The 27,001-nt window shown below is 37.1% G+C and overlaps 1 protein-coding gene and 1 pseudogene across 1 annotated transcript in view; one reads left to right on the forward strand and one right to left on the reverse strand.

Annotated features, from left to right (window-relative positions):
- Window positions 1-27,001, forward strand: part of aux (cyclin-G-associated kinase) — a 487,932-nt gene that overhangs the window by 116,528 nt on the left and 344,403 nt on the right. The gene's annotated exons all lie outside the window — the stretch shown is intronic.
- On the reverse strand, window positions 23,579-24,634 carry LOC136858706 (histone-lysine N-methyltransferase SETMAR-like; annotated as a pseudogene).

Below are 27,001 nucleotides of genomic sequence, written 5' to 3' on the forward strand. Positions count from 1 at the left end.
AATAGAAAGTGTCTTTGTAGCCGCGAGGTAGGACACTGGCCATAACTAGAGAAAGACAGATTTACGATGTAAAGGGTTTGTCTGGTCCGAGGGGGACTGACTTGTCTCCAAGTGTTCTCAAACATTTGCCTTGTAAGTTTCCTTCATTCACCAATGCAATATCAATCCCATGCTAATGGTACATTATGAGTAGCATTGATAATTTTATGATTCTGTGAAGGACGTACTCCTCCACATTTTTATGTATCAAATTAGCTTGTGATAGGAGTTTCAGATTTTGTACCTCGGAAGATGGAGAATGTGGGTTCGTCCCGCGTCAGAATGATGGATTTAACCTGATACTATATGGCTTGACCAGACCATATCTTCAAGATATATTGTCTGCTATATGTTTAATATTTCTCTATGTAATGTATTTATGTATTTCATTATTCCCAAGTGTTTATGGTGATAGGTTAGATACCAGCGCTGGTTGATTTACTTTGAATATAACAGGGTCAGGTAAACCCAGGATACACGTATGTGTTCAGTATAATATGTAATTGATGTGGTCACATAGACCATGTGTTTGATATACGGCGATGCAATCTCGTGCGTGAGAAAAAAAAAAGTATCAATAAGATGCATAAATTCCACAACCATGGCGGTTAACTAATAATATGATTTAACTCATTGCGGACCGTGGACGGCGTAAGATGTTCAAGCTTGCTCCTATGCTGCGGGCCGTGGACGGCGTAAGACATCTAATGTTCCGCGTGAAGCAATGCTGTTTATATTCGTCATCTATGCATTCTTACACCTTAGTCAGTGTTACTGGTTGTAGCAGGAAGTTCGTTGACCTTTTTGAGATAACTCTCGCGTTGAGTGGGCTCATGTTTATCTCAGCAGTTTTAGCTGGAAAATCTCAGAACTTCCTTGCGCGTCAAGTCGGTACTTGAGATTCCAATGCAGTGCGTGTCGTTCTTAGCGAGTGTAGTATAATGGCTTATAATACAAAGTTTCTTACGGAAGATTAATTATTAGATATTGTTCACAATGATTATTCTGGTGATGAACTTATTCCTGAAATAGACTCAGATAGTGAAAGTGAGAATGACGAGGAAATCGCGATTCCCGAATGCGATAGGCCTAAAGAGAAAAGTGAAGTGCCTGATACATATCATCCTAGTTATTGTCCACCCTTTCCACTATTTACAGAGAATTCAAATAGAAAATAAGCAGGATATTTTGAGTTACCGTACGTGAGTATTTTCATGAATGACGAATTTTATCAATATGTGTGTGAGCGGACCAATCTATCCGCGAGTCAAGTGATAAGTGCGGCGTCCCGGCCTTTCACAAAGAATTTGATCATGCAATCGTGGAAACCGATTAGTCCAAAATCCTGATATAAAATTGTACTGGACTGAAGACCCTGTTCTTCATACTCCGATATTTTCTAAAACAATGTTCCGAATACGCTTCCTTCATATTCTTTCATTTCTTCACTTCGATGACAGTAATCATTATGCCGAAAATACAGATAGGCTGTATAAAATTAGACGTATTTTAGACATCACACCCTAAATATTTACTACAGGTAAGCACAAAGTATAATTTTTCTAACATTTATAGTTTAGGAGTAATTGTAAATTGTATTAAGTGATGCACGTCATGAGGGCCGGGCATGAAAATGGCCGGTCCAGGCATTCAAGTGTCCACTCAGAAGCAGGTACTGAACGTGTTAATGAGAGAATGCCATCCTGACTTCTGGTCAGTCCATTCAAATAATAGATACCATCGAGTATCATTGCTTAAAGATAAATAAATTTGCGTATGTGAAATGTGTATATAGTATTAGTGCGCGCTAATAAGGTATTTAAAGTATGCCAAGCGATAACCACAATAGTGTACGAACTGATAGTGAAAGACGTGGAGGCATACTGTATACAAATGATTGCCTTACTATTGATTATTTTTTTGTGTGTAATAATATGGTATATGAGAAGAATCTTTGTTAAGAATATTTACTAAACATTTTATTAAACTGATAGAACCACACGATAAATACATGAAATGAAAAATGAAAAAATGAAAATCTACAACCTACAACATCTAATCAGGACACCAGGGAGCAGGATCATCAGGAGAATAATAGAAAAATTATGAATAGTAAGTGCAACATTAAGTGGATTACAGAAATCAAGAAAGATATGGATGAACTACAAATTACAGTGGAAGACCTAAGAAACAAAACTGACAAAATCAAGAAACTCAGATAAGGAAACCAGACTGCAAATCAGACTCAACAGACAATAGGAAGGGTGATTTCAGATGAAGAAACAAGGATAAGATCAGAGAGAATGAAGAAGTACTGGGTTGACAGGAAACTGAAAAATTCTTTGTATAAAGTTGGCTAGAGTGGTCCAATGAAGGCCATAAAAAGTAAATAATAATAATAATAATAATAATATGGCATCTCATGTATTTGGAGCCTCCGTGGCTCAGATGGCAGCGCGTCGGCCTCTCACCGCTGGATACCGTGGTTCAAATCTCCATCACTCAGTGTGAGATTTGTGCTGGACAAAGCGGAGGCGGGACAGGTTATTCTCCGGGTACTCCGGTTTTCCCCGTCATCATTCATTCCAGCAACACTCTCCATTATAATTTCATAGCATTTATCAGTCATTAATAAATCACTTTGGGAGTGGCGACCCCATCGTACTAACAGCCTATATACGATTCATTCATTCCATCCCTGACCCAGTCAATGACTGGAAAGCAGGTTGTAGGTTTTCATTTTTTCATTTTTCACATTGTGTATTTATCGTGTGGTTCTATTTGTTTAATAAAATGTTTAGTAAATATTCTTAATGAAGATTCTTCTCATTTAATAATATTAATATATTCCTCTTACATTAAAGAGAACCCTACTTTCGTTATATTAAATGTAGTGCCTATTTTTCATTTACGAACATTCCATTACCCGTATGCTTCTGAACTTTAGCCGTTGACACAATGAAAGTAGGGAGGATGGGACTTCGAACCCCGGTAAGTGATTTCCGAAGGTTCTCATCTAGGAATTCCATTTATAAATTTTGTTTGTGAAGCCGAACTATGTAATTGTTGCCCTGACATGCCCGGGCTGGGTACAATATTAACCATCACTCACTTATAACCTTAACTATTCTACCAATATGAATCTCATGCTTCATATATAATAACCTCTTCACATGCGTAAATATCACTGCAATGGCACTTACATATTGTTCACTCCACATTTCCTAGGCAAGGATTGGTTATGTTATTCAGATGACTACCTATTATCCCTGTATTCTGACACAAATATAACGTTAATTCACAAGAATTGAACATATCTGAGCTAATTTGAAGATCACAACGTTTAACCATCTATTCACCATCAAATATTAATGATTATGTTACAATTTGCAAGATTTATCTAACTTACTGCGCTAAGAAATAAGACTTATCTTTTTCCGTCAGCTTCACCGGGATTGAATTAGATGCTCCAAGATATCTGTGGTTCAAGCTCGGCAATTATATCCTCTCGCTGGTCATCACGATGCTCTGGGATAGGTAAGGTTCCTTTGCCGTCACCTCAGCTCAGCCTCCTCCGGACATCTCGCCATCGTCTTCTTAGACTGTTATGAGAGCCATGTGTTGCGCAAATATAATAGAAATAAACATGTATGAAGTTAGTTGCGTCATAATATAGAATTCACAGCCTTCTAACATTCTAGCTTCAATGTGAATTCTGTCGTTTTAACTATAGTCTTAATAGAGTTTGTAGACTACCAAAATGTCTACCCTTGTTTCAGATATCTGTATTAAAGTTATTATATTATGGGTTAATTTAGTTATTCTTCCCTATCCTCTAGATTTTCTTCCTTGTAGTCGTGTCTTGTTAATCCAATGTATGCATTTCTTTCTAATTTTCTTCCTGTGTCGCAGATTTATTTACGGTTTCCGTAATTATGCGTTCTCCAATAAGTATATTGAAACCGTACAGTGTACTGTACAGCTAATTGGAATCATAGGTGCCTTTTTACCTTATTAAAATCACTTCTAAAGGTCGCGTCATCGGTAGGATTATGGGCGATGGGGATCCAGTATCCAGTAGACAGTTGAACCCAGAGAATCCTACTTTCAGATTACATAAGGCTCCATCTTAAGTATTTGTTTTTTTTTGTTTTTTTTTCTTTTCTTTCGAACGTACCCACCCCCCCGAGTGCTCGAGCTGCCGAGGCCAGCACAGAAAGTAGGAAGGGGAGCGGTTCGAAGCTCGTTAGGCAATTCGATCTGCTCTTCACTCTAGTCTCATCCGTGGGTGTTTAGCCTGTTATGTGGAGGCATTCTTATGCGCGGGTCATCCATTCGAGGCCCGGAAGGGTGTAATATATATTCTGCCAATCTTCTTCCTTAAATGAATTTCTTTCTAAGTCTTGAAATATTGTATGCATTAGGTATCTCCAGATCAACACGACCGTTTCTCAAGCTTGCTCTTTCAATTTTCCTTTTTTTCAATAGTAGTGTCCTAACAATTATGAATTCTTTCTTTGTCTCAGTCACTGCCACCTTGATCTTTTCTACTTCGATCTCGTAATATATTGTATATCATTGTTATGGATGACTGAGTTTATGCATCATATTTAACTTAGATCTTGGCAATTGCATCCATTTTAGGTCCATTAAATTATCATTCTATGACAGTGAAATGGCATAATACCAATATAAATGGTCCGTCATTGGACATTTCAGGTTCCCTATGGGAATCAACATCTGTATCAAGTTACAATCATCCGTAAGACAATTTGTTCATCAGCATGTGTGACACGGTGTACCAGATCATGACCTTGAGTAAAGGGGAATGATTATCAGCTGTGATCATCTGGAAGTCGCACACCTTTGTATCACGTTGCTAGGATGTGAATAAATGTTGTAAAAAATGAATGATTCTAAAACTGAAATGATTATTATCCTCATTGAAGTGTGTGCACACTAAGACTTGATACTTGATAGAGATACCACATTTATGCAAATAATCCCCGCACCTTAATTTTAGGAAGGATCATTTTGAAAAAAAAGAATTAAATGAACTAAAATTCCTTCCGTCGAAAGAGTAATGCAGGCATAAGCAGACATTTCACATTACTCTGTGACGTCCCTGCTATCTTCACATATTTCGTAATCAACGTGTCTAGTTTCCACACATTATCGACCGTATTTCTCCCTTTCCTAAATCAATTCTGGAAATCCGATATCCAATAATGCTCTGCCCATTTCTTTATCCTATTAGCCAAGATCCCTGTATACACCTTAGACAAGGCATCTAACAACATTATCCCTCTATATCCCTGTTAAAGAATTTTACCATCTCCCTCAAGATCATTCCATTGGTTCCTACTTTCCTCCAAACACTATTAGTAATGCCATTCACACCACCCGCTACCTTTGACCTTGCATTTTTTAATACCCTAATTACGTCCTGTCCTGTTATCTCATCTAATATCTGATTTCCAACCTCTAATTCTCTCACTTTATATGTCTTCCCAATTTCTTTATACCAGTCATCTTCCCCTCCTAAACTCCTTTTAAAATACTCCACCCAGTCTTCCTCCCGTATGTTCTTACCCCTCTCCATTGGTCTCCCTCCCTCTCCTTATCTTATTTATAGACTCCCAGGTCTTCTCTATTCTATTTTCCCTACAGTATCCATTTATTCATTCTGCCTCCACCTCCTTCCACCCTCTTTTTTTTCTTCTTTACACTCAGTACACCCTTGTATTCTCTTCTTGATTTACATTATTCCTCTCTTGTACCCTGTTCCCCTACCCTCCTAAACTCCACTAGAGCTCTCAATACACCCTCCCTTTTCCTGCTATACTCCTCGTCAAACCACCCTGTCACTCTATTCTTTTCTATACACATCTTACCTCTCCTCCCTATACTCCGCATTGAAAGTTCTACTAACTCTCTGTCTATGTGCATTTCTTCCAGCACCTCCTCAATTCCTATTAATATTTCTGCCCTCTCCATAAGCTCCAACCTCAATTTTTCTCTCATTCCAATCATATTTCCACCAATCAGCCCTATACCCCAGCCCCTTTTTGTTCCTCCTCCATTGTCTTCTTCTACCTCTCTTCTCAATTTAACCTTCATTGACATATGTTCTGTCACTCCACACCCTAAAACTTCAAAACTTATAATTCTCCGTAAGGCTATCTCTGAGCTTATTCCCATGTCAACTACACTCCCCCATTCGTCATAATGTATGTCCATTCCCCGTTACAATACCCCTCCATCCATCCATTTAAAATATGTAAATTTTCTAGTGAACATTACTCCAGCGACTTTTCCCCATAACTATTTAAACCTTTATTCTTACTCCTCCTTTGGCATCCCCTAATTTCTGTGTCATCTCTCCCACACTCTGGCACTCTATTGCTAACTCTTGCATTCTTATCACCCATTAAAATCATCCCATCTTCTTCATATATCCCTTTAATCTTATTTATTTCCTCAAGTCATCATCATCATCATCATCATCATCATTTCCCAACTCCAGTTTCCCAGGTATGATGTACAAGCGCTCGTCATCTCCTTCTGTCTTCATACAACTTATGTTCCAGTACATCCTTCCATTTGTGTCCTCTCTCCTCCACATCTGATCTTACAGTCTCTATCCAGCGTTTTCTTGGTCTTCCCTGTGATCTTCTTCCTATAAGATTAAGGTCAAAATATTTTCTGGCAGGTCTTTCCCTGTTCATTCTCTTTATGTGCCCATACCACTGAAGTCTGCATGTCTTTATGACACTGGTAATAGGAACCTCGATACCAGCTACTTTCCTATTCAGTTCATTTATGATCTTGTTCTTTCTGGTAGTTTGGTTCATGGTTCTAATGAATTTCATTTCTGTTGCTTGGATTCTACTGAAGTCTTGTTTAGTAGGGTACATGTCTCTAAACCGTACGTGAGGATTGATACAAAATAAGTGTGGTCCATGATTGTTTTTGCTTTTTGTGGTATTTTGCAGTCCCAGAGAAGATTCGTGATTTGACTGTAGAAGTTTGATGCTTTCTGTGTCCTGCTGAGTATTTCCTGCCTAACAGTGTTGTCTTTCGAGATTGTGCTTCCGAGGTACTTGAAGTGGGAAGCTGATTTTTTACTCCTTCCACAAGTAAATCCTAAAAAAAAAAAAAATGTATTCGCATATACGGAATCCTTTGGCTGATTGTATAGGTAGGCCAAGCAAATTGCCTCAGAATCCCCCTCCCCATTTTATTCTCAGTCATACCACCCTCTCTGCCCCACTCTGAATTCTCTCTACCCTCTCGGCCATCTCGTTTCTTATTAGTACTAGTATTCCCCCTGGATTTCTCCCCATCTTCCCTATTTTTTTCCTTATCATATTTACAATTCTATATCCATACTGCACCCTACGGGTCAGGGTGACCACAGTATTTTTCCCAACTAGTCAGTTACATATCTCAGGGTATTCATGCCTCCAGAAAAATGGTTAATTTTTCTATGTTTTGGTTTAACGTGCGTTCAAAGAGAAAATAATGACACCATATGCGGTCCAGCATTACGTAATTCAACGCTCTTCGCGTACGCAAACTTCAGTCAACCTTTCGACAAACACATCTGCATAACGAGAACCTTACTCACTAAGTATAACTACAGACTACCATTACAAATGAAAACTCATTCCATTCTATAAAAAATCAATCAAGAAACACATTTATTAAATTATCAAGACTTGCGAAAGAAATGGTTAATGTCAAATATTGCTCATGATCTTCCAATTGTCAACCTAATAAATAAATATTCTAATTCCTAAATCAAATATTCTGAGTCAGCGCTGGCTTATTCCTAAACTAAGTTTTCATATCTTAACATTCTGGGTCGCGTATTCCTGAAATGAATTGTTGCTTTGTTTCATCTTCCTATTAAAATTTACATCTGGTCATTTAAGTATACAGTATATCATAGTCTTCTGATCACGGTCAAAATTCAGTATATCAGTAAATTATTCCATCACTCACGGTGTTAATTATACACCCTCATCAAAAATACAATCATTACATTGTTCAAATTATCGTGGAAATGAACTGAATATGAATAAAAGTGTTCTGAATACTAATATCAGTGACCTAAGTTACATTGAAAATTATCTGAGTTCGTTGGTGCAGACTACAGTGAAGAAAATGAAATATTGAATGACGCACTAAGCTTCTCGGTCCAATTGCCACTTAAGTATGGCTCCTAGCTAAATATTCGCTCTAATAATATTTCAGATTAACGAAGCATCGATGATATCCTACGTAAATCTCAAATAATTTCCCTACTCTAGCTATATAATTTCTTATGTAACGTATTCCAGTTCAATATGCACGTAGCCAATAAGCATTTTTTCATATATGGATGTGCAAGTGCCTACATTAAGATATCTCAACACTACATTACCATACTAGTTACATCCTAGTTTGATCTTCCACGCCATTAACATTCATTCAGAATACGACACAGTCATGCATTCATATACCCATCACCGGTTGTTATAATAGTCAAACCACTTTCACACTTCATTAAAATATGCGTAATTTTATTGTCCATACCTTGCTATAGTTCCTCCCTGGGGCATACTTATATTCCGTAGTCGCTTTACTTGTGCTCCTATATCGCACACTATATATATATATATATATATATATATATACACGTTTTACTTCCTGTTAATCTGCGCAATAATACATTTAAAGTATCATATATACTTCATTATTTCATTACAAACCTTCGTTTCAACCCATATTTAATTCATTTAACATCTATAATTATCGCGTTTAACCTCCAATGTTAATTAAACACAACGATACGTATCACTCCAATAGCGCAGAATTCGTTCCTCAAAACGCATTTTGTCATACAATTTAACATATAATCCCAAATTCATTATCTATTTTTTTCTAATATAATAACACAGCAAAAAGTATGGTAATTTAACTTAACCAATTCAAACATGCGTCCCTCTGTGACGTAAACTGGGTTTGACTGGTATTACATCATTCATGGATCTTTCTAACTAACCGGGATTCTATGAAACATATGTTACACTACGTCACACTTTTAAATCGTATTCTTACTTCCTTGGATAAGATGATATAGTAAATACGTTACCAATCTGTCACGAGATATAGTCTTAAATATTTCACACTGCACTTTCTTGTATTCACTGCACACTTAATTATCTCACGTTTAGGCTATTCAGATCTATTGCATATACTGGTAATACTCTACATAAGAAATTATACTACGTAATACTATTACTTAGCTCGCCATTCAATATCTCGGGCCTTAGTTGCTCTTCAGTCTGGTCACAGGTCTTGGATTGAGAACTGGGCAGGTTCTCCATCACTGGTATCTCGGGTAGAGTGACCTCCTCCACACGGGTCAGGTGGTTTTAACTGCCAGGATGACATCTCCCTCCAGGTTGGTCTATGCCGATTTAGCAAGCCATTATCTGTTCAGGAACACAGTAGACAATATCCATCGATACTGGAAAATGTGAATTCATCATGGTTCTGTGAAGTATATATATATTTTTTATAATGATTGCCTCTTTATTTAGGCTATCGTTTACGACCTTTTCGAAATTTCTGGGTTTTATTTCTTCTTTACTGTATTTCAACGTTTATCTCTTCGTTTTCTTCAATATTACCGACCTCTGAGCTTAAAATTCACGTTAGATACTGCAAATCTTGCTTATTTTTTTTAGAGCGATGTTCAGGAAGTCTTATCAAGTCAGTTTTTATAATAATCCGATTGACCCTTCTTATTTTTTTTAAAACAATTCTATCGATTCTACACCATTGTACACCGCCTTCATAGTGGTAGGTTTAAGTTAGTCATGGCCTTCTGACATATATAAGTATCGATATCCTACTACACATTTCTTTGCCTTGGCTGGCCTCTATCTTCCATAGGCGCCATTTTGTAATACGTCCAGTAAATGCATCGGGTACAATACCATTCAGTTTCTACCCCATGTCCTAACCACGAATCCACTAAGGCAATTATCTCAAAATTTTAAACTAATTCCACAATTTCTCTATTTCCCAACTTCTCCACTAACCCCTCCATGTTCAGTTGTTTCTTTTCTACTCCCTGTGCTTATTTGTTTCTCCACTGCCCGCCTCTCTTCTCGTAATGTGAGGCCTCCTCTACCCTCTCTTCTCCCTTGTCCTCCTTGTCCCCTCCCTCCTGCCCATTTTCCGAGCCCAACCTTTTTCTACCTCCCCCCCATAAATCTTTCAGAGTTATCGATCTCCCCTTACTCATCCCCTGCCTTCTCTTCACACTCCTATCTGTATTCCTCTTCATACGGGACATAGGATCACTTTCCTGTCTAATTATGGCTCTCACTTCCCCTACACCCTATATCATCTCCTCTCTCTGTTCGCTTGTCTCTCTTTTTCTTGTTTCACTTGCTCCTGTACTGCTCTGACTCAGCATTTCTCCATTCAGCAACAGCTGCTGCTGATGCAGTTCCCTTCCCTCTCTGCTGTCGTCTTGTGCTCGGTGCTCGCTTCTGCTTCTCTCTTCCACGCCCATTTCCTGCTTCTGCAATCTCTCTGGGGTCCAAGTCCGCGTCCACTTCTGGTCTCCTGTCACCCAGACACTTTCCTACTATCTGCGCTCCTAAGCCCTGTGCTCTAGCCTTCCACAAATGCCGCTTTAAAATTCCCATCTGCTTCCTCTCTCCTTTGTCTATCTCTGCCTTCAAATACAGTTGAACCTGACTTATACGTATATCAAGGGGAAGAGAAAAAACTACTTGTAACTCAGAATTACTCAGAAATCAGACTTACTCAATACATCACATATTTACTGAAAAACCAATGGACTAGACCTACATGTGTAAATCCTTGCAAGTAATAAATACATTAAGACAGAAAATATTATTTTGAACTTAGTCCAGCCTTAAAGAAATAGTTTGGCTTGTTTCACTTTTCTTACATTAAGAGTATAAACCTCCTTTAGGAAACTTAGTAATAAATTCAAAGCATTTTCACTACAACATTTCGCACTGATGTAACGCCTACACACTTCGATTGCAGTTAACACTTCACTTAGTTCAGATGTCAAGATTCAAGTCGTTATCTCCATCTCCATCTCCAATGTCACTATTGCCTGTAGCTGGTCCATCACTGCCGCGTTGTTGGCATACATCTCTTCATCCGGTAGTTGTCCACATACAGCCAGATTATCATCGAAATGCACAAAAGTATCTAATTCTACACCCTCCGGTAGCGTTAGCTCATTGCCAGACAAAACTTCGTCCCCATAATCATCATTAGAGGCAGCCTCTTCTAATAAGACACCAGCTTTGCACAAACAGTTGCTGCTTGTGGAGGATGACTCCTGCTTCCATGCAGCCGGAATAAAGTCCATGGCTTATAAAATGTTGAACCAGCATTTTTCTATAATGCAGTTTGAAATTTGCAATGATGCTCAAATCAAGCGGTTGTAGAACACTGGTACAGTTAGGAGGGAAAAATTCCGCTCGGACATTCTCCAGAACGATCGATAAGAAAAAGGATCTTCTTCTGTTCTTTTTCACTTTAATGTCCAGTTTTTCAACCACTCTTCCATTGGATTCATATTCCGTTGGTTTTGTTTTCACACCCTTAAAATACCTCGAATTCTTCGATTTTCCTATCACAAGTGGAGGAAGTTTGTCAGATCCATCTGCATTGGTGGCGAGAAGTACTGTTACACGAATTTTACTTTTCTTCCCTCCATGGCATGAGTCACCTTTTCCAGCTAATGTTTTATTAGGAAGGAGATTGTAGAATCGGCTGGTCCCATCACAGTTGTAGATGATTGAAGGCTGATAATTGCTTACGGTGCCCGGCAGAACCTCTTCTTTCCAGTGTTGCACCGTGACGTTGTCCGCAGATTTTGAGTCACCTCAAAGTGTTCTCCCTGTGATTCCATGACGATCTTTAAATCCTTGCAACCATCCTGATGAAGCCTTGATCAGCAGTGATACTCATCATTTTAGCTAAATCTATCGCCTTTGTATTTAGCATGTCTCCACTAATTGGTAGAGCTGCAACCCGCTTTTGCTGGAACCATGTGAAAAGTGCTTCCTCCAAATCTACGTACCATCATTCTTGCTGACGGCTGCACTTTGCTGATTTTGAACCCAGTTTTAAGAACTCATACAAAATAGCGTTTCTTTTACTGATGACTGTACATAGCGTGGTATAAGCATCCCTAAGTCTGGAGCGATTTCGTTTTTTTTAAAATGTGGATTAGCGTCCACTTCTCGTATAAATTTTCTTTTTTCTGGTCTCCATGGCTAATCAAAAGCAACTGGATGACAAAACTGCTGTTCAACAGTAAACACCAGATACTGGCATCATGGACATTTTAATTCCCCGTTGTTCCCACGAAAGAATTTCTCATATTCAAACAAATTTACTCTATTTTCTTTTGTTTCTGCACGGAAACCGCCCACTTTGCTTAAAATGTATCTTAATCTTTGACTGCGTGTCAAAAACAACGAAGGTAGAGGAACAGCGAAGGGGACTCGCCTTTGTTAAGCCGCCAGTAAGTAAGCTGCAACAATGTCACTCGGCAAAACTCTTTGTGTTCTGTTTCAGCACCGAAACCCGATCGCTCTACTTCTGCCTACGCCAACAAAGAGGAAACTTCATAAATACAGTAGTTTATTTTTAAAAAGCACGTGGTCATTACAATTACGCAAAACTCGGTTATATTTCACTGACACTTAATACGTATAACAGCGAATTACGTATAAACGGATTACGTATAAATAAGGTTTAATTAACACGATTTCAATTATATTTTGCCGGGACCTGAAGGATATTACGTACAAATACGAATTACTTAGAAAAGAGTTACGTATAAAGCAGGTTCAACTGTAATTGTTTGAACCTTTCAAGTTTACCACATTTCTTAGTAATATGTCCACCATCAAAGTTGAAGCTGGTCTCACTTTCACAGACAATGGGTGATTGTTTGGTCCGCCCTGTCAGTATATTATTAATATTTGAATAATTTATATGTACATGTTTCGGAAGCCTTAACTCCCTTCGTTAACGTATTTACATCACTACCTTACCCAAGTCTCAAGATACAACATGTTATCATATTAACAGTAAGCATTGTTCTGTATAACCTCAACTCTAGACCGCTATATGTACACTTTGCGTTTTGTATAATAATGCCTATTGTAACCCAACATGTAAGACATGGAATATATTTAAAAACACTCTTGAATAGTCAACTCATTCCTCCTATCCTTTACACTCTTACAACATGTATCATCACCCTGGATGGATCCATAAGTCAGCCACTGATAAAATGTTACTTGTAACTGCTTGTATTGTTGCTGCCACTAGGAATCTACCATCTCAATGTCCAATTTGACATCCTTTGAAGTTAATACCCTTTATAGGTTGCTTTGATTTGTCCATTGTTACTCCTTCCACCCAAATGGTCCCGAATTTTGACCTGGATTCTTCTCTATTCCTCCCACCACCAGCAACATTGCTATCACCACTGCACACAACATGATTTCTTACAGACCCTTTGCGGTACTTTTGTCTCTCCTTTCTTCCACACCACACTTCCTCCAACACCACCTTGCTCCTTCCCAACATCCTATTCACACCCAGTACTGCTGAGCCGTTACTCCCATCTCTCGTTCCTTTGATATGTCTTCACTCTTCACTGTCTGAGTCACTACTGATGCAACTAATAATAATATCAGGAGGACATCACGTCAAGTGGACAATAATGCACACGGAAGATTTTAAACCACGACCTTACAAGAACGTAAAATTTTTCTTAATGAGAACATTTTTAACATTCAATCATCATCCTCACTTCAGTTTTAAATGCTTTTAACAACAGTATTGCACCATCCTTCAGGGAAATAATCTTTCTTGCGCCATATCGGGCGACCAATCTAATGCTCCGGCTATTTTAGCTTTCCTGTCTATATCACGTTTTGGATTCAAGTGAATGGATCAATGCATTAAAAAAAATGATGCTAAGTGTCGGCAGCTACATTAGTTTCCCATAATCGGTGACTAAATACTTCATTTCGCCAATATAAGTTCCGATTAAAGCAGTTATCTCCATATCACATTTCTCTATAATCGTCAAAATCTTCTCCGAACTGCTGCCACGCGACACCTCCCAGGGATAATTAACTTGCATCATTAAGATATAGTTTTTTACGTGAGATCAACTGGGAACCCACATTTCCTTTCGTATAATTTACCAGCAATACCATCCATCCGAAACAACAATGAAAAATCATCATCCAAGTTCGGTCAACCAAGAAATATTCTTGCAAGAATTCAGTGTAAACTTATCTACTATAAATATGAAAAAATAATTGCAATAATATTAATTTAAATGTAAAATTCTTGATTTATTCAATATTATGAATTGCAAGGGATGAATTATTAAGAGGAAATAACATTCAATTACATTAATCGTCTTTCCTTTCCAAAAGATAGATCAAAATTGTCTTTGGTTGAGCTTAATCAGTCTTCTCGTTAAATAAATATGTTATGCGCACCAAGAAAACAAAGAAAAGTTTGCATAATTTCATAAACCATAATTATCAGTCACACTATGTAACAGTCTTGTTGGATATTCATGGAATTAAAACATCAAGAAAATTAAAGAAAATGTAAATAAATTCATAAGCAAGTAAATTAACATTAATTAACAGTCTTGTTGGATATTCATGGAATTAAAACATCAAGAAAATTAAAGAAAATGTAAATAAATTCATAAGCAAGTAAATTAACATTAATTAAAATCAAAGTTCCTAACCATCAAAAATTGCCTATTTTCATACGTGTTAAATTTATATATTGTCATCCCATTTTGAATGTTCTCTTAAATTGTAACATCGGCAGTGTAAGCAAAGTTCTACTAATTATAGCTCAAAATTGCTATTTTAAATATATTTCAATTCATAAAAGAATATCAATCAGTTTGACTATGTTGCTGGACAAATATATCCATATTATATCCTAAAATTAAATGTAGGTATCATCTAATAGTAGATTATCATCATCATCCTGTCAGGTCTTACATCTATCGAGATCCATGATCGTATCTAAGCTCAGTTACTATATTATGGAATTTTAAAGAATATAGTTGGTGTCAATATTTATCAATGGCAGGGACTTAAATTAGGAAGATGCTTCCTCTCCTCAACTCCTGGCTTCGACATCAAATACCAAACAATACACATTACGACGTGTGAACTTTTCCTAGAAGAAATCAAGTTTACTCCTAAATATTTATCATTTGGAAGTTTTAATCTGATGACAGTATACGGTTATCAACCTACAGATTCTGTGACGTAATTCATCGTAAGAATATATTATTAACCCAAAAATATCTTATATTGCTATAAAAATTATGCCACTCACGTAAATTATACTCGATGGTTGGTATCACATCGCAATTACTACCAGCAAATCATAAATATATAACTCTCTCCATATTACCAACTGTAAACATTATCACTTCACGTCATTCATAACCACAAATATTCCCCAACGAATATTTATTCATATAATCGCATCAACACGTTCATATTCTTATTTACTCATGTAAATACCAATCATTTCTTCCTACGCGGCGTATCATCTCAACACTTCAATATCAAACTACAACGATGCATTTATGGGTTAAATTTCAATCCTAATACACATAATCACACTATTCTGAAAAAGAAATACAAGTATGAATAATATAGGTTCATATTTACTCACGGTACATCGATAACCACGTCTTAATAACTTATGAAAACATCTATCTTCTTTCTGCATTACAGCTGAATTATTTCACATTATGTATGTCACTTTGCTTTGGTAAAGGTAGAAACATCATTTAAAATCTCTCCGTAATTGGTTATAAGCACTCCTACATAAGGGCACTGATTCACATACATGAAGATTACCCGCACCCATGGTTATAAATCATGTTAACTTCTTTGCAAAGATCCTGCACATTGGAATCGTATCTCGAAGACGTAAAATAACAACCCTCACAAAAACACGTTGCCAATATCTACATACTACATCTATTGTATGAATATTTAAGACTACTGTGAATAAATTATGATATAGAACTTAGCTTTCACTGCTGAAGTTATTGGACTGGGCTAGATTTCCATTCGGTCATCCGTAGCCTGTGGGCTGGCTCCAGCCAATCGTTACATCATCAACGGGCAGCATCATCCAGATATGGGCTAGTAGAGTCAGCTGGGCGGCTTCCGATAGTGGTCAGCCCCATGTTTGTTTTAGTTATTCATGTTGAGGCCATTGTTCACGTGTGAGAAAAACACTTATCATCATCAGTATCATGATATAGTCTTCCAAAATTATATCCAGTATCTAAATTACAGTTCTTCAAACAGGTTATTCTACCAAAATTCAACGGTAACTTTCAGTAACAGACTTTATAAGGTAATCTATTAACTGACAACAAACAAAAGAACCCTCGCCTACTTCGGTTCGCGCAGCTTGTTTCGGTTCATCCCGATGTTACCCGATGAATCAAGGACAAGCACACGCGCAGCTGGCTGACTGACGTGCCGGCCGTCAAGCTTGCGTTAACACATACTCCAAGTAGCTGCAGTCAGGCTCTTCGCTTGAGGTTATTTTTTCATTAAAGCCGGAAACGCAATGCAATTAAACGAACGAAAGTAAATGTAAAGTAGCCAAAAGTATTAAGCATTAAGTTAAATGGAACTACATACAATACCCAAGCTGTAAACCATATTTTAAAAATAAAAATAATAAAAATATACTGTTCCAATAAGCGTACACACAGAGGACATAATATGAACAACACAAAATAACCGTCGAAGATACTCTCTGCTACAGTCATGTATCTTTTCCGATTTTAACACGCTTCAATTTGTCCAGTGTAGTTACAGTTTTTTCATGACGTAAAATTCGCTTATTTTCCGACGTATCACATCTTTTTTTGAAGTCGTCTGTTTCGATCCTTTTCTTGTGGACTGTTTTCTTGCCGTCAGGTGTAGAGAAATGCAAACGACTCTTGGCCATAGACGTTTTCCCTTCCGCTAAAATACGTTTCACCAGTGACTTTGAAACCCCTGTTGCTTCACTTGTTGAAGCCACAACATTATAATTCAGTTTATGAAATGTTTTCTGTTCTCGTAAGTGAGCAGCTACATTATATACTGTTTCTCTGGCTTGTCCCCTTACAGGTCGTCCAGATTTGCTACCAGACTTCGAAGTAGCAGCCATAACTACTGTACATTCAAATGACACTCTCACTAGAATAACATGGTACACAACACTGTATAGCTGAAAGACTAGGCTGCCGTCAATTATTTCGCTGCTGAGCGGCTTTAGATGTGTGCGTGTGTTGGCATACCAGTTGCGCAACTGCCGATACTTCTAATTCTGTTTTTTACACAGTCAAGAATTTAGTTTATTCACCTGGTTAATGTGCTCCGTAATGAGTAATGACCCTTGAAGGTCACTAGGTAACACTGTGCATTCGTGATCTTCACAGCTGCTACGGATAGCAGATAGATAGGAGACTTCTCTGAGCAGATTTTTGATGTTTAAGGTATTTGCTAGAAGCTTAGAATAGTAGGCCTAATATTATTTTCGCACTCAATCCTTGAATTTTCATAAACAACTCGTTACAATCCTACACAATTTAGAAATAGACTATTTACTGGGCAGACAAAGGAAGGTTGAAACGGTCGAAATCACGTGGTTTTGTTTACGTTCTCTGGTTTGGAAAGTGTGTTTTTTAATTTACTTTATTGGAAAAAGTTATAAAGGTTTAAAATAAAAAATATAACTACATAAATTAGCAAATAAATATTACGAACAGTACATGAATTAGCAAAGTGCAGGAGTCGCATACAACGAAAGAAAAGTAAGCACAATATTGCATAAATTGATCACATATTTGTGGAAATTCACAATTTTATCTTCATAATACAAAATTCCTTTGAGAAAGGAAAAAAATTAAAAAATCCACCATTGTCAATACAGTTTAGTATAGCCTACATTAAACCACACTTAAAAGGTCATGATTAAGGAACTTTTGTACATGTTTCGGTCAAATATTCAATTTAATAAAATGTGAATTAAAAATATCAAATTTTTATATAGAAAAAATCTTTTCTGAACATGAGTTTATATAATTCACATCTAGAAGCTTCTAAAGCTTTATTACCTCTAGCATGGGTCTCCTTTCAGAACATAATGTCAATGCTGAATTGCAATATACCTTATATACCAAAGAAAACCGTTTAAATGAAAATTTGAACATTTGAAGAAAACTAAATATAACATTGCTCAGGCGAAGAATTTTTCAACCAAACTAGCAGATAATACTTTTACTTTTCATCCTTCTGTCAAAAATCTGTCTCTCTGTTAATGGATGAGTAAAGAGTAAAGAGCCTAAACATCATTGAAACACTTCTAAAAAAGTAGACATCATTACAGCCATAGCCAAAACAGAATCTGACATTAATTAGCTTCCGGTTGATCAGCAGAATGAATTTAGTTACGCCATCAAGAGTAAACTTCTCAACATTCATAAACAACAGGGCTTTAATAATAACCCAGTAGTTAACAAAGAATTAAATAACTTAAAACAGAAAATCAAGAACAGTAACTTAATTGTCACAAAAGCTGACAAGGGCAAAACACTATGGTAGTCATGGACAAAACTGAATATATTAAGAAAACAGAACACTTTTTTTACTGACGATAAATTCACTATTGTTAAAAAAGATCCTACTAAAATCGTCCAAATAAACTTAAACTGTTACTTAAAAACTCTTCATTTTTGTTAAATGAACAAGAAATTTCAAAATCAATCAGTATGAACCCCAAACTACCAACTGCGTGAGCTCTTCCCGAAATTCACAAAATAGACATACCCATCAGGCCTACTATCATTTTCAGGAATGGTCCTACATATAAAACTTTACAATTTATTCATACATTTTACTGTAAAAGAAACATTATGTATTATTGTTGACATTGACAGCTGGCGGCCTGCAAAAGAGCTTGAACGAAGTTTGCATTTTGTGAAGAAATGGTCATTGAAGATGAACAGTAACAAGACTAAGGTGATGGTCTGTAGGAAAGGGAACGAAAAGAAACCAGGGATGAAGTGGAATATAAATGGGGAAGAAATAGAGATGGTGGATAAGATTGAGTATCTGGGGTTGATGATAAGCAGAAATGATAGTTGGGTTCAGCAAATTAGAGGAGCCAAATGGAAAGGCCGAGTTGCACTCTCAGTAATTAGTATATAGGAAAATAAATTTTGGGGTGTAGGTTATTATATACAAATAATGGTGTTTAACGCAGTGGTGAAAAATACAATGCCGTATGCTTCTGAGATTTGGGGGGGGGGGGTGTAGAAAGAGTGTGGGATATTAGAACAGATAGGGAGTAAGTTCAGCAAGATTGTTATGGGGTTGCCATTGTGTGCCGCGAGTGCAAGAGCAAGTGTTATTTGTAAAGAGTATCAAGATTGGCACTTTAAAAAGGGTGCTTAGTTACTGGTGCAGGTTGAGAAAAGGTGGAAGGGGGCCTAATTCTTCAGTCGGCTCACCAGTGTCAAATGAAGTGCAATTATGGTGATTACTGGGTTGATAAGGTGAAGAATGCTTTAGATCGACTGTGTTTAGGTGAGTATTATAATATTGAATGGGAGAGAAGGGGTATTTATTGGAAACATGTGATTATGAGGGCAAGAAATATTGCAGAATAAATGCTGGTAGCCGAAGGCAGGAAGAGAGGTACCCTAAAGATGTTTATGAGGGTAAATCAGGTGTTGAATTTGAGAGTAGCAAATGTGAATAGGATGGTGAGAAGAGGCTTAATATGGTGGATTTTTAGGAATTTATATGAATAGAGGTTGGACTAAGTTAAAGGTAAATATGTTGTGTATATTATATGGTGATGAGTGAGAGGATTTTCATTTATTGACAGTATGTATGGAAACTGTTCAAGAGAGACGTATATTTATGACTGAGCAGCAGTTGAAGTCGATTGCTCAACTGTGTAATGGAGATCAGCTCTTAACCTATTAAACGCCAAACCTGTATATATACGTCATTGAATGCTGTGCCTTATCCGCCAAACCCGAATATATATATATATATAAGTTATGGTGCAGTGTGTACTTTACCATTCTAATATATGAGGGGGTTATAGTGTCATGCTTTGAATTTTTGGGGGAATGCTCAAAGAAGTTCTGTACGGCAGATATACCACTCCATTTTGCTTGTTTTGAGAACGATCTGATGATATTTCAGCATCGTTGGAGTGGAACATCTTTCCCGCTAATGTGTAGCCATCATGGTGTCTTGAAGTATACATTCAACTCTTGTTGATGAAGAAATTGAATGTTTCCTCATAAACAATGATTCTGGAGAGCTATGTTTTGATAATGAAGATGGAGAATGTATAGGGGGCGATATGAGCTACAAGAAAGTGCGAGACAAAGTAGTAGTGGTAAATCTCATATGGAATTTCTTACAAACTTGTACAAAATCTATTTTAATCCACCTAGTCGTTACTATATATTTTTTACGTCCAATTAAGAAGAAAGTTCACATATAAATAGACATGTTTTGGCTTGGCATTGGGTCATCCTCAGTAAGACATGTATGATGTATTAAAAACATAGGAGACACACAAAATTATATGTTAGGTAAAATGTTTTTTAGAAAGCATGATGACTGTTAAAAAACTGTGAAATGTTGATCGTTAAAACAGTCTTGAGCTGAAAGTCTTTCTATTTCAGTGTTTTTGTTGCTCTTTAGTGTGGATCAACTGGTATCTGTATACTGTTGGCTTAGTTTTTGTGTTCCAACATGGCATGATGTACATAAGCATTATTGAAATTGGACCATCTGATTTTAGTCTGTAAAATGGATAATACAAATCGAATTAAGGTTAAAAAGTGGTGGCTAACAGGAACAAACATTTAGATTAAGTTATGAAGAACGAAAATTAACTTACGTTACGTGGCCTGCTTGTATCACCCATGTTCTCTGATTATGGAGTCCAGCTCTCGACTGACTTGCTCCCGCAATAGAACGCAAGACGTGTTGCTGCAAGGAAGTGGAGTGGGGAAATGGGGTGGGGCGTGCGGGAGAATAGGAGTATGTGGAATAATGGGGACGGTGACTGAAAACGAGTGTAATAATTGTGAGTTCTTATGTTCCTGACAAATGATCAGAATAAGTGTTTCCCATATTACGTATCTTTTTCATTTATCTCATCTAAGTTGAGGACTGGGTTCTTATATTGATCCATACTGATGTAAAAATTCTCTAAAATGTCAGTAGAGGACCTTTTTGTTCACGTTGTAGAATTTTTAGATCTTGATCTATTGTAGTATAATTGTAATTATAGTCTTTGTGATAGTTACTCATGGCAGAGAAACTATTATATCTTAAAGTGTTGTGATGTTCTGTATATCTTATGAGGAAGTTCCTAGCAGTTTGTCCGACGTAACTTGACCCACATCCCTGACAGTCCAGTTTATATATCCCAGAATTTGTGTATTTATTGCTAGTATTTACTGTGCGAGAGTTAAATAATATTCATGAATATTGAATTTTCACGACCGCATTGTAATCGAAACAGACTTTCAACGTATTAGGTCGTGTTACGCACATGTAGTACGTGTTGAAGAGATGTTAAGTACAGAACAAAAATGGCCAGCCGGACACCAGTGGGATCCGTACCCACAACCTCCCGATTTCGCGTTGGTTGCTCTACCAATTGAGCTATGGTGGCCTAGGCCATCTTTGTTCTGTTTGAAAGGATCTGAGCTACAGGTCTGGCACTGCTCTACCTGGTAGAGCAACCAACGCGAAATCGGGAGGTTGTGGGTTTGGATCCCACTGGTGTCCGGCTGGCCATTTTTGTTCTGTACTTAACATCTCTTCAACACGTACTACATGTACGTAACACGACCTAATACGTTGAAAGTCTGTTTCGATTAAATAATATTCTTTCCTTAGTGTTGCTGGTTTTGAAAGCAATTTTTAGGTCTGTTTTCTTAGGACGTTGGTGATTATGTGTATATTATTATTGCTAAATATGAACGTGGCATATTTTTCTTTAGTTTTTGAATCTTTCGTTAAAGTAATTGTGGGCTTGTTAGTATGTTTATTGATTAGCTTATTTATAAATTTTGTGCTGAATCCATTATTCAAAGCTATTTATAAATTTTGTGCTGAATCCATTATTCAAAGCTATTTCATGGATGTTCTCGATTTCCTTTTTTAATTTTTTTCTTGAGAGAGGGATTTTTAAAGCTCGTTTTAACATGGTATTGTAGGCAGCTTTTTGTGAACTTCAGGATGTATTGAATTTTGTTTAAAGGTGTTACCGGTGTAAGTTGGTTTCCGGTAAATGTTAATTGCCAGATGATTATTCTTACGACGTGATAGTGTTATGTCTAAATAATTAAATGAGTTATTGTTCTCCATTTCCATAGTGAATTTAATATTCTGATTTAAACTGTTTAGTATTTCTAAAATGTCATTTTCTTCATTAACGCTGCTGTCTATGATGGCTAGCACATCGTCAACATAATGTGACCAGAATTTTATAGCTTTGATCTTATCTATGATGTTTGTGTGTTCTAAGCGGTCCATATATATGTTCGCCAAAGTACTCGAGGAAGGTGCTCCCATAGGTAAACCTGTCTGTTGGTAGATTTTATTCTCAAAAATGAAATAATACTTAAATAGAATTTTAATAGGCCTCTGAACTCATCTATTTTACCAAGGCTTAATTTATTGAATTTGGTTAAATTATTCCATATAAAATTTATAGTGGTTTTAACGGGGATATTGGCATACATATTGACGACATCAAATGAAAGGATCATGTGGTGTTCTGGTACCTTTATATGTTTTATTCTTTCGCAAAGTTCTATGGAGTTCTTTATCATTGTGTTCACTTGGTAGTGATAATTTGTACTAAGGAAATTTTTAATAAATTGAGATAATTTGTTTGTCGGGCTCCCCCTAAAATTGATAACAGGTCATATAGGGGGTGTTAGCCTTATAAACTTTTGGTAACGATTTCTCTACGGGTAACCTAGGGCTCATGGCAATGAATTTTTTCTTATCAAATTCAATGAAAAGGAATGTACTACTATTGATTATTGATTTTAATTCTTTTTGCAGGTGAAGGGATTCTTCTTGATTACGTCAAATTTGTTTTCCGTGAAAAACAAATGTGTTTTATTAATATAATCGTTCCCCTCCATGATTACTATTCCATTCTCTTTATCAGATTTAGTTGCTATTAGGTCATTAACCTTTAATTTTCTTTGAAGTTTTTAATTTTCTTATTAATACAGGGTTATTCTAAATGACTGCCGGGGTTACAAAAATTCATAACTCACAGTGCAATTGACGTAGAAATATGAATCTTGTTTTATTGTGTACTGTAACTCATAAAGTTATTTGGACATACATTACAAATGCTCGATATGTGCGTCTTGTGTTACTCTACACACATCTACTCGATAGTCCCTCTCTTCGCACACACGAGTCAACATGGCAGCGGTGATGCTTTGGAAGGCGGCTTGGATGCGCTGCTTCACTTCCTGAATATCCACCGGTAGAGGTAGAACAAATACCTGATCTTTAACATGTCCCCACAGGAAGAAATCGCATGGTGTAAGATCTGGTGAATGTGGTGGAAAGGGTAAGAGCATCAGATCACCTTCCATTCCACGTCCCATCCATCGTTGTGGAAGTTCTTGGTTTAAAAATGCTCTAACCTCCCTGTGGAAATGAGGTGGTGCACCATCCTGTTGCAGCACGTAATCATCCCTGTCGTCACTCAATTGGGGTAACAGCCATTCTGTGAGCCTGTCCAGTTAAGTCAGCCCTGTTACTGTCTGTTCATTGAAGAAGAACGAGCCATAGACCTTCGTGTTTGAAACGGCACAGAACACATTCACGTTAGGAGAGTCTCGCACATATTCCACATAACAATGGGGGTTCGTTGCACCCCAAATGCGAACGTTTTGTTTGTTTACCTTTCCACTTACATGAAAAGTAGCTTCGTCACTGAAAACTACCCCGTCAAGGAAACCATCATCTTCAATCCGTTCCTGCAGTGGCATGCAAAAGTTGAAACTTAGAGCTTTGTCATTAGCTGTTAGAGCTTGACGCAGTTGTAGGCGATATGGCTTTACCTTTAGGCGCCTTCGTAACACACGCCATACTGTGGTTTGAGGAATTTGCAGTTCCCTGCTACATCTCATAGTTGATTTCTTAGGACTATGGAGATAAACGCCCCTAATCTGATTCGCATCCGCTTCTGACACAGCGGGATGCCCACTGCTTTTCCCTTTGCACAGACAACCTGTATCCACAAATTGTGCGTACCATCTGCGAATAGAGTTGTCGGAAGGAGGCTCCTTCCCGTATTTTGTCCAAAAATGGCGCAGGACTCTGGTAACTGATCGGTGTTGATGAAATTCAAGAGTACAAAAAGCTTTCTCCTTATCGCTAACTGCCATTTTGTTAAACACTGCTATTACTGCCATCTGGTGGTAACTTATGTACTACAGTTGATGTAAAACAAAACTTTGAGAGTTTGTCGAACCGTTACTGCAACAATAAAAATGGTACGTTTTCCACGTTTTCAAAAAAAAAATCACAAAACCCCGACAATCATTTAGAATAACCCTTTATATCAGTGTGTGTTGTGATTAAATACTTCTTTATGATAAGATAAAAGTTTGTTTTTCATTACGTATTTTATAATTTCCTGTTTATCTAAGGGTAATTTGTTGACTGCCATTTCTGTTTCTACTAATGTGGTAATTAAACTATCATGTTTGGATGTGGTGGGCCAATTATGTTTGGGTCCACTACTCAGAATTTCAGGGTCGTCCTTGCTAAGACTCCCTTTACTGAAGTTCATAACTGGTGGATGAATACCTTTGGATTTGATGTTGGTTTCAGTTGTGTTGGTTATATTGACAAAGTTTTTTGTGTTCTATTTTTTCGAGGTTATAAGCGAGTTCCATTTTTTTGTCTAGTGTATTTTGTTTACTGGATAGTGTGTTTTCTAGTTTATTTATGTGTTTTTGTAGTGAATTCCGTTCTAATGGGGCTAAAAGTGGTAATTTCCAAGTGGGCCTCGTAAAATCTGTTGTTCAGAATTGACATTTTTTATCTTAAAAATTGTTCTCCTCCCATATCCAAATCTTATGTCTTTAATTGAGTGAATCTAGTTCTTGTAGTGTTCCTGTGCGTCTCTTTAGTAAATTATAGAAGCTTAGATGTTGCATCATTTTATAATGCATCTCGTAATAAGGGTTATGCCTTTGCTTATTTTCGCTAATTTCATTTTCGTATTAACATAGAAATTAGCTTTCCTTCTTGCCTGGATGGCATTCCCATTAGACTATGAATCTCATTGTTAATCTGTATTGATTGTTGAACTTCTTACAAAATTGTACAGAAACTATTTTAATCCTCCTAGTCAATACTATATATTTTTTACGTCCAATTAAGACGAAAGTTCACACATAAATAGACATGTTTCGACCCGGCATTGGGTCATCCTCAGTAAGATATATATGATGTGTTAAAAACGTAGGAGAGACACAAAATGATATGTTAGGTAAGTAGATTTTTAGAAAGCATGATGAAATTTAAAAAACTGTGAAATGTTGATTGTTAAAACAGCCTTAAGCTGGAAGGCTTTCTGTTTCAATGCTTTTGTTGTTCTTTGGTATGGATCAACTGGTATCTGTATACTGTTGGCTTAGTTTTTGTTTTCCGACATGGGCTGATGTATGTAAGCATTATTGAAGTTGAACCGCCTGATTTTAGTCTACAAAATGGATAATACAAATCGAATTAAGGTTGAAAAGTGGTGAATAACAGGAACAAACATTTAGATTAAGTTATGAAGAATGAAAATTAATGTTACGTGGCCCACTTGTATCGCCTGTGTTCTCTGATTATGGACTCCTGCTCTCAATTGACTTGGCTTTATTTCTTATTTTGTTGAAAATAGGAAATTGGGAAATTCATGTCCTTCCGGTTGTAATCGTCTGTCTTGCTTTTTGTGGCTCTACTTCAGATGACAGGGGAGCTGCTGTGTCTCAGTCAGAAGCATACTATATGGTCTCGGTCTCAGTGACCTGTCAACAGGTGACGACAGCACTTCCTGTCTGGTATGCCACCAACAGGCCCTTACCCTCCAGGCCGTACCATCCAGAATGTCAAAGCATCTGGAAATGGTGGAATGTGCCCATTTTGCATGTTGTATATTTTGGAAATTAATGTAAACTGTGATATATTGGTAATAATTCAGTGGGAAAAAGCGGTAGGAAAAGAAGAAGAAGATTAAGAAGATGATGATGATGATGATGATGATGATGACGACGACGACTTAATCCCAGCTTCTCTCCTCATCACTTCATTTCTTAACTTATTCATCTTGGTTTTCTGGATAGTGAACCTCAGGAATTTCATCTCTAATGACTGAAGTCTTGATGAGTCTCTCTTTGTGAGGTTGCATGATTCAATACCACAAGTCAAGATTGGTATGAAGTAACTGGTTAGTTTTGCTTTCTCTGGGATCTTTTCATCCCAAAGGAGGGTTCTTACTTGTTCATAGAAGATGGAACTCTTTTGCACCCTGTTGATGATTTCTTTGGTGGCTAGATTATCCTTTGAAGCTATGCTATCATGGTATGGGAAATTGTCTGCACTCTTCAGTTTGTGGTCTACCAGTTTGATGCTTGGTGGTTGGTCATTTCTGTTCCCTGCCATAACGACAGTCTTTGTCTCGCTGATCTTGAGGTTAAATTCCTGGAACTTTGCCATCCAGGTGTTGAGTTTTGTCTGTTCTACTTCTTCAGTTTCTC

The sequence above is a fragment of the Anabrus simplex genome, chromosome 1 (genome assembly GCF_040414725.1).
Source record: "Anabrus simplex isolate iqAnaSimp1 chromosome 1, ASM4041472v1, whole genome shotgun sequence".
Taxonomy (NCBI): Eukaryota; Metazoa; Arthropoda; class Insecta; order Orthoptera; family Tettigoniidae; genus Anabrus; species Anabrus simplex.